Here is an 8,364-nt window from a genome sequence, read left to right on the forward strand (position 1 = left end):
GGCTCAGGTCATGATCTCACCATTCCTGAGTTCAAGCCCCTCGTCAGCCTCTGTGCTGACAGCTCAGAGCCTAGAACCTGTTTCAGATTCTGTGTCTCCCTCTCTCTGTCTGCCCCTCTCCCAGCTCACGTTCTGTCTGTCTCTCTCTGTCTCAAAAATAAACATTTAAAATTTTTTAAGGGGCGCCTGGGTGGCTTAGTCGGTTGGGCGTCCGACTTTCGCTTAGGTCATGATCTTGCAGTTCGTGGGTTCGAACCCCGCGTCGGGCTCTGTGCTGACTGCCAGCTCAGAGCCTGGAGCCTGTTTCAGAGTCTGTGTCTCCCTCTCTCTCTGACCCTACCCTGCTCGCACTGTCTCTCTCTCTCTCCTAGAAATAAATAAAAATATTTTTAAAAAATAAAATAAAATTTTTTAGAAAACAACAAATAAGCTCAATAAGTATAAAAATCCTGTTTAATTCATCACATTACTCAAAAAGTCTACCATAAAGTTTTACTCAAGATAGGAACTCAACAAACAATTTGGGAATACAGGAGCAGGAACTAAACTCCGCTTTGATCTCAGCCATTAATTAATATTATATTAATATTTCTCCCTAAGTCTCGTATTCATTTCCCTCTCAAGTATCCATTAATATAAGCTGCAGGCCGCCCAACAAACCTAAGGGCAAAACAGAACAGCTCAAAAAATACCCAGGAATTTGGGAAAGGACATGGTTAAAGGAAATGCTGAGTGAGTGGGAAACTTCCTGTTTCTTTTATTGAAGGACTTTCACAGGAGCATCCAGTACAATGGTTACACAGAGTAAGCACACAATAAATATTAGATGGATGAATGGGTGGATGGGTGCTTGAAAGAATGGGTGGGGGAGGCACAGTATCAAAGAACATTTTACTTAATAATTTAGAGAGGCTAGATGTCAATTCTGAGTCTTTGTATCTTAAAAATGAGAATGTAACTTTTTTTTAATAAATAGTTTATTGTCAAGTTGGTTTCCATACAACTCCCAGTGCTCATCCCCACAAGTGCCCTCCTCCATGCCCATCACCCCCCTCCCCCCCCACACCCAGCAGTCCTCAGTTTGTTCTCAGCATTAATGTAACTTTTTATACATTCATTTTTAACATTCATGTCAACCTAACAACTGAATATTAGGCAGGGCTCTAAGGATCCCACGTGGTATGAAAATAAATAGGTCCCGAGAGCCTGCCGAGGCAGAATGGATTCAGGGTGAACGTTGGAAAGACAGTCAACAGAGGCAACACCTATGTCTTCAGAAGAAGGACGGAGACACCCAGAGAGGAGAAAAGAGGTCATTCCAGTGGAAGAAATTGGTGACGACAGCAAAGATTGCTCTGCAGAGGCTGGTGAGCTGTATTCCTTGCCTGGAGGCAATGCTACAGAATATTCAAAGCCAGAAACATCAGGGGAAACCTGGTCAATTGGGTTTCTAGGCATGAAGGTAACTGAGTGTCGGCAGCTAGATTACCTGTGTAGCAACAGGAATCTTAAGTCAAGAATTTCAGAGGGATCTTTTCAGAAGTCCTCATCCAATGTGCTGCTACTTTACGTTACTGCTCTCCTCATCATCATTTGCATTTCCTCCATGGTTTCTTGCTTATAATTTGTTTCTTCTCTTATTCTCATGAATCTTTGTGTTCATCGGGAAATGCCCTAAATTTTGTTTTCTAAAGAAGGTAAAATTCGGACTTCTATCTGGTAGGCACTATACTCTAGGAAATGACTTCATGGAGACACTCTAAACTAGTAGTTACACACAGCAGAATGTGCGTAAGTTGCTGTCTCCACGGGTGTTAATTGTAACATGTCAATGAAAGACCTGGTTCCTAAGGCTGGCGGGCCGAGCCTCCCGCTGCTGCCAAGTGCTGTAATGTTCAACAGGGACATAATTTTTGACACTGGCAATTTAGAATTCGGCGGCTACCCTCACTGGTGGACTCAGAAAGACATAAAATCAGAAAAATATGCCGAACTTATTTTAAACGTATACCACCCAATCTAGGCAGAATGGTGAGGTGGATACAACACCAGATGGAAAACATAGGATGAAACAACAACCCTGTGTTTTAAGAACAGCAAGTGACCCATTTGGGGTGAAATATTTGAAAAGGGTAGAGAAGTCAGGGAAGATGAGGCCAAAAATGTAGGGTGGGGTTGTGTTCTTTGGGGACTTGAGTACCGAGGTAAGGAGCTGGTACTTAATTTGACAGACAATGGGGAGTCATAGAAGGCGGGATGGGGTTTTGTTGTTGTTGTTTTTGAGCAATTAACGAAAGTGATTAGAGCTGCTTAATTAATTATCAATGCATGGGGTAGATTTAATTAAGGAGATAGAAGAGATCAGAAAACGAATTAGGAGAGTATAATTAGAGACAGCTAGCTGACCAATAGTAAAAATCTATCCATACATTTTACGGTATAGAATTGGTGCTGGAGAGTGGCGACCCAGATTGAGATGGTTAAGGGTGGAGGCGCCTGGGTGGCTCAGTTAGGTAGGCATCCGACTTCTGCTCAGGTCATGGTCTCACGGTTTGTGAGTCTGAGCCCCATGTTGGGCTTTGTCCTGACAGCTCAGAGCCTGGAGCCTGCTTCAGGTTCTGTGCCTTCCTCTCTCTCTCTACCCCTCCCCTCTCGTGCTCTCTCTCAAAAATAAGTAAAACATTAAAAAATCTTTAAAAAGATGGTTAAGTGTACACCACCCTCCATGCTTTCTTTTTCCAGCCCCTTGACGGTATGGCAAATTGAAAGCCACGAGATGGTAAAGCTGTAAGACAGAGGCACAGACCTTTTCCAGATTCTTGAGAATTTTTAAATGTATGGGAACCTGCTTGGGACCACTTAGTTTCCTGACAGCATGAAGCTCACAAGTCATAAATCATAGATTTCACTTGTAGAGAAGCTACTGTGTTTGCACAGAGAAACGCCAAAAGCTACCCTCTTCACATTCCTATCTTTCTCTGTCCCTGGTCTTTCTTATTATCTCTCACCTTAACATCTTGTCCCATGGAGAACCTTATGAGATCATAGGACTCAGTCACTTAAACCCTTAACAGAATTTGGAGAAGAACTGATTTTTGTTACTCATGTATGGCAGAATAAGAAGTCAATCGAACACTTTGGTGGCCCATGGGAAGGTCTCACCCTAACTACGGTCCCTATATTATCTGAACTTCTAACACCTAGAGATTAATTTACTTAAAACACAAACACACAACACACACACACACACACACACTCTTTCCGAGGCTAAATTTCTTTCTTTCTTTCTTTTTTTTTACAAATAGTTTATTGTCAAGTTGGTTTCCATATAACACCCAGTGTTCATCCCCACAAGTGCCCTCCTTCATGCCCATCTCCCCCATCCCCCCCACATCCATCAGTCCTCAGTTTTTGTCAGCATTCAAGAGTCTCTCATGGTTTGCCTCTCTCCCTCTTCCCCACCATTTGCCCCCTTCCTCTCCCCCATGGTCCTCCATTAAGTTCCTCCTAATCCTCCTATACGTGCAAACATATGATATTTGTCCTCTGCCTGACTTATTTCGCTCAGCATAACACCCTCAAGGTCCATCCATGTTGCTCCACATGGCCAGATTTCATTCTTTCTCATTGCCATGTAGTATTCCATTGTATAGATAAACCACATCTTCTTGATCCATTCGTCTGTTGATGGACACTTAGGCTCTTTCCATGTTTTGGCTATTGTGGAGAGTGCTGCTATGAACATTGGGGTCCATGTGCTCCTATGCCTCAGCATTTCTGTATCCCTTGGGTAAATTCCTAGCAGTGCTATTGCTGGGTCATAGGGGAGTTCCATGGTTAATTTTTTGAGGAACCTCCACACTGTTTTCCAGAGGGGCTGCACCAGTTTACGTTCCCACCAACAGTGTAGGAGGGTTCCGAGGCTAAATTTCAATGTGTCTTCCCTAACTTCTGGAACAAGCTCATGGCCTGCAGTGCAATGGCTGAGCACAAATGGCCATGCACAATACCATTTATTGGCACAAGTGAGTTGGGCAGGACCAGCAGAGAGCCTCAGACTGAAGGCTGAGAAGACCTCCAGCCTTCAAGCTAATATTTCCTGAGAAAACCAGAGTCCCTCACTCCATAAATTGACTTGGAGAACCCTGAAAGCCTGACGGTATCATGTGAATCAAAAGTCAAAAGGAGCACAAGGGTAGGTAAGAACGGAGTCAGGCCAGATCCTTGTGTGAAGCAAAGATGATACACAGGAAGGAGAGAATTGCAAGACAGAGATTTGCTCCTAGAACCGCATCAACTGCCGATGTCTTTCCACACCTCATTTCTAGTACTAGGATATCCAAACAATAAATTCCCCTTTGCTTAGGGTAACTTGAAGGAGTGAGTTTAAAAGTCAAATTGGCACAACATTTAAGCAAGCTTACAGAAAAGGCTGCCATACTTAAATCACCAATACTAAATGTTGCTTTAAATTCCCTCCCGATTTTTATCAACATACAGGGACATATTCTTTTACTCGGTTGTAACCAGTATAGACATTCTATTCTTTGTCCTTTTTTTGTTTAACATTGTCTTGTGTACATATTTCCAAATAGCAACATACTCACATCGTTTTTTTCCGTCTATGTATCATGCTCATGTGTTCATATGTCTACTTTGAAATAGTTGGGTAGTTTTCTATGATTCATTATTATGAATAAACAGTACTATAAACATCTCTGGACAAATTTTTTCTTTTTTTTTTTTTTTTTTTAATTTCACTGGGATTTCTTCCCAGTGGAGGCTAACCAGGTTAAAAGATACAAACAGTATTTTCATTCTTATGGTTTGATGCCAAACTGTTCTTCTTAAAGATACACGTGTTGTCGAAAATATAAATAACCTCAAATATATTAGATGATTTTATTTGAAAGGGATGGGGGCATGTACACTATTTTAAAGTAATAATCACGGGCACCTCGGTGGCTCAGTCATTTAAGCATCCGACTTTGGCTCAGGTCATGATTTCACAGTTCGTGAGTGTAAGCCCCATGTCAGGCTCTGTGTGGACAGCTCAGAGCCTGGACCCTGCTTCAGATTTTGTGTCTCCCTCTCTGTCTGCAACTGCCCCACTCATGCTCTGTCTCTCCCCCCTTCAAAAATAAACAAACATTAAAAAATTTTAGTTAAAAAAAGAAATAATCAAAAATACACAGAATGATTTATGAAACAAGATAGTTATCATAATACTATTTATAATATTAAGAATGCAAAAGCCAAAATATTCAGACCACCTGAGAATGTCTAAATAAATTATGATATATCCATAGATAGAGTACACATGTGGATTTTTATTGCCATAAAAGTGATGTTTTCAAGGAATAGTGAATGACCTAAGGGATGCTTGTGATATAAAGGCAAGGGGAAAATGCATTACCAAACAATATGCAATATAATCCTAACTGTATAAGAAGAAAAAAAATTTCTGCAAAGACATGCATGCAAAAGGACTGTAAACAAATATACTATAATGTTAATAGTAGTTATGTCTAAGTATAATGTTTTTATTAGCATACATACATTTTATAATCAGAAATAGCAGTAAATGCTATTTAAAAATTAAATGATCAACAGAGCAGAATTCTAGGCATAAAATAATACAAAGCAATAGTGCAATAGGCTATTGGTCACTCAGATATGAATGTGAACTTTCCGTCTAACTTAACTGGAAAGCATGTGCATGTTAGAGGTATAATAAGGGTGAGAAACTAAGATCCAGGATGCAGGAAGAAAAGTTTAGAACTTGAGGAGGAATGGTCTAGCGGGCAAGCTCCTGTCCAGAGACTTCTCTTTGGTCAGTAAGCTCCAGTAATAAATTTTTGACCTTTGTCATTTACCATTGCAATATGATAAAGAATATATCTGGCCTTTATCTCCCAGTCCTGGCATGGAGCTTCAACAATCCTTGGAATTTCCCGATAAGAGTGTCTTTTGCTATACCTGAGGAGCCTCTGTCATTCATACGTGAGTTTATGTTAATGAAGTGACTAGTAGTGGGTCTCCAGATAACTTCAGGATGGGATTGGTGACTGGAAAGACCAAGCATATGATTGGACAGTTGGACTTTTCAGCCCCACCCCCACCTCACCTCTAAGCTGTAGAGGGAAGCTGGAGACTGGGTTCAATCTTGTGACCAATAATTTAATCCATCGTGTTACATAATGAAATGGTGAACACATGGATGCTCTTGGAAGACAGTGTATCCTGATTCCACAAGGAAAGGGCTTAGAAGGGCTATGCCACCCGCCCCCCAGACCTTGTCCTATCCATCTCTTTCATTTGGCTGTTCCTGAGTTGTATCCTCTCCAATAAAAGTGTAATCATAAGTATAACACTTTCTATGGGTTCTGTGAGTCAATCTAGTGAATTGTTGAACCTGAAGGTAGGAGAGAGGTCATGGGAACTCCCAGATTTGTAGCTAGCCAGGCAGAAGTGCAGGTGGCTTGGGAACATCTAGGACTTGTAGCTGGCATCTGAAGTGGGAGAAGCATTGTAGGACTGAGCCCCTTAACCTTTAAGTTAAGGGATCTGGGCTAACTCTACTTAGTGTCAGAATTGAATTGGATTGCATCAAATCGAGTTGATTTGAATTATAGAACACCCAGCTGGTATCAGAGAACTGCTGTCAGAATATAATCATCATCTATGTATACAAAGGACAAAACATTTCTCAAACATGTTTATGGAACATTGTATTAGGGTGATGCCAGCTGCTAAAAGAGAGAAACCCCATAATCTCAGGCACTGAATACAGTAGAAATTTATTTCTTGTTCATATGACGTCAGAAATGGGTGTTGCTGACTGAGTGGGCTTCCACGTGGTCATTCGAGGACCCAGGCTGCTTCCATCTCGGGTACTCTATATTCCTCCTGGACCTCAGAGTCCTCTGCACCCATCCAACAAACAGGGAAAGAGCATGGGAAGTTATACATGGGAGTTTACCTGTCAGGCAGAGCCTGAAAGTGGCATGCTCATTTCCATTCACCTTTCATTGCCTGGAACTTGGCCACCCCTCATTGCAAAGGATCTTGGAAAATGCACTCACACCTGGAAGAAGAAATGTGTGTGCTGAGCAGGGCAGTGCCTACCACAAGGATATGAAATAATTTCTGTATTCTTGAAAGCAATAATCACCTAATCTAGATTTGAACCTGATTGAACTCAGTGGCCAAGAAAAGGGAGCTATAATGAGGTAAGTTCTTCACTGCCAAGTGCCATGCTAATGTTTTCAAAATGGGTCAGAACTACGATATTTCAGTTCAGTGCAAGAAAGACTTCTTCAGCAAAACGGGTGCAAAGGAGACTGACTTAGTTCTGCCTTGGAAGGCCTTAGCGTCTAGTAGAGAATCTTATAGACCAATGAAACTCTCTTTTTTCTTTTTTTGATTTAAAAAAGTTCTATTTACACATCTGGAAAATATGGAACGCGTCACGAATTCTCATGTCATCCTTGGGCAGGGGCCATGCTAATCTTCTCTGCATCGTTCCAATTTTAGTATGTGTGCTGCCAAAGCAAGCACGGAAACTTTCCATTTAGCTTTCATACATTAAAACTACATACACTCAATGCAGACAAAAAGTCCTAAGCAGGTAACGAGAACGGTTCAAAAGTAGAAATGCTTTAATAAATACTGTATCAATAGCACATTAAAAATGAGCATACTGTTCAAAGAAGTGGATAGACATATTGATGAATGAATGAACAGATGTTCTAGTATAATTTCAGAGGAAATTATTTTAATTGATGTAAAACACACAACGCATGATTCAGAAAAGCATGGCCGACCTAAGGAAAAAAGGGGGAAAGCCACTTTGTAAAAAACAACTAACTTCTTAGCTCACAGAACAGGCAGTTCCCAACACAGGCACTCTATGTATTTGTTTATAAGGCAATTATTTGGAACTCAAACTGCATTTTCCCCTAGAAGCAATGTCATAAAAGGTTGTTTAGATTCCCACGCAAAAGCAGAGCTGCGTGCCTCTTTAACCCACAACGTATCTGAAGGATTACACTGCAGGAAAGGTTCTGGGCCAACTGTAACTGAGCACTTCTACAAGAAAAGGCATCTGGTATCCAGCACAGAAAATTGCTCCCACCATTCTAGCAAAAGCAGGTGAAGAGGGGAAGACGTTCTAGTCCAGCTGTGGCTGCAGCCACAACAGATACCTGAAGATACCAGAATGCGGCATGGAAGAAACAGGCCAAGTTTCTGTCATACTGGAAGTCACAAGGGATAGATGTTTTCTGGGCTTCTGTAGCTAGTTAACATTCACAGCTCTGGTGTCTTCAGAAAGCCCAGAAGGTCCTCAGTTCACATTCTCTC

General features: G+C 41.4%; 1 non-coding gene across 1 annotated transcript; it reads right to left on the bottom strand.

Moving 5' to 3' along the window:
* Positions 1 to 7,453: 7,453 nt before the first annotated feature.
* LOC120248405 lies at positions 7,454 to 7,560 on the bottom strand. The gene has a single exon (XR_005532567.1). It is a non-coding gene; the product is annotated as a U6 spliceosomal RNA (small nuclear RNA).
* Between the last annotated feature and the right edge of the window lie 804 nt (positions 7,561 to 8,364).

The sequence above is a fragment of the Hyaena hyaena genome, unplaced genomic scaffold (genome assembly GCF_003009895.1).
Source record: "Hyaena hyaena isolate Hyena2069 unplaced genomic scaffold, ASM300989v1 scaffold_12, whole genome shotgun sequence".
Taxonomy (NCBI): domain Eukaryota; kingdom Metazoa; phylum Chordata; class Mammalia; order Carnivora; family Hyaenidae; genus Hyaena; species Hyaena hyaena.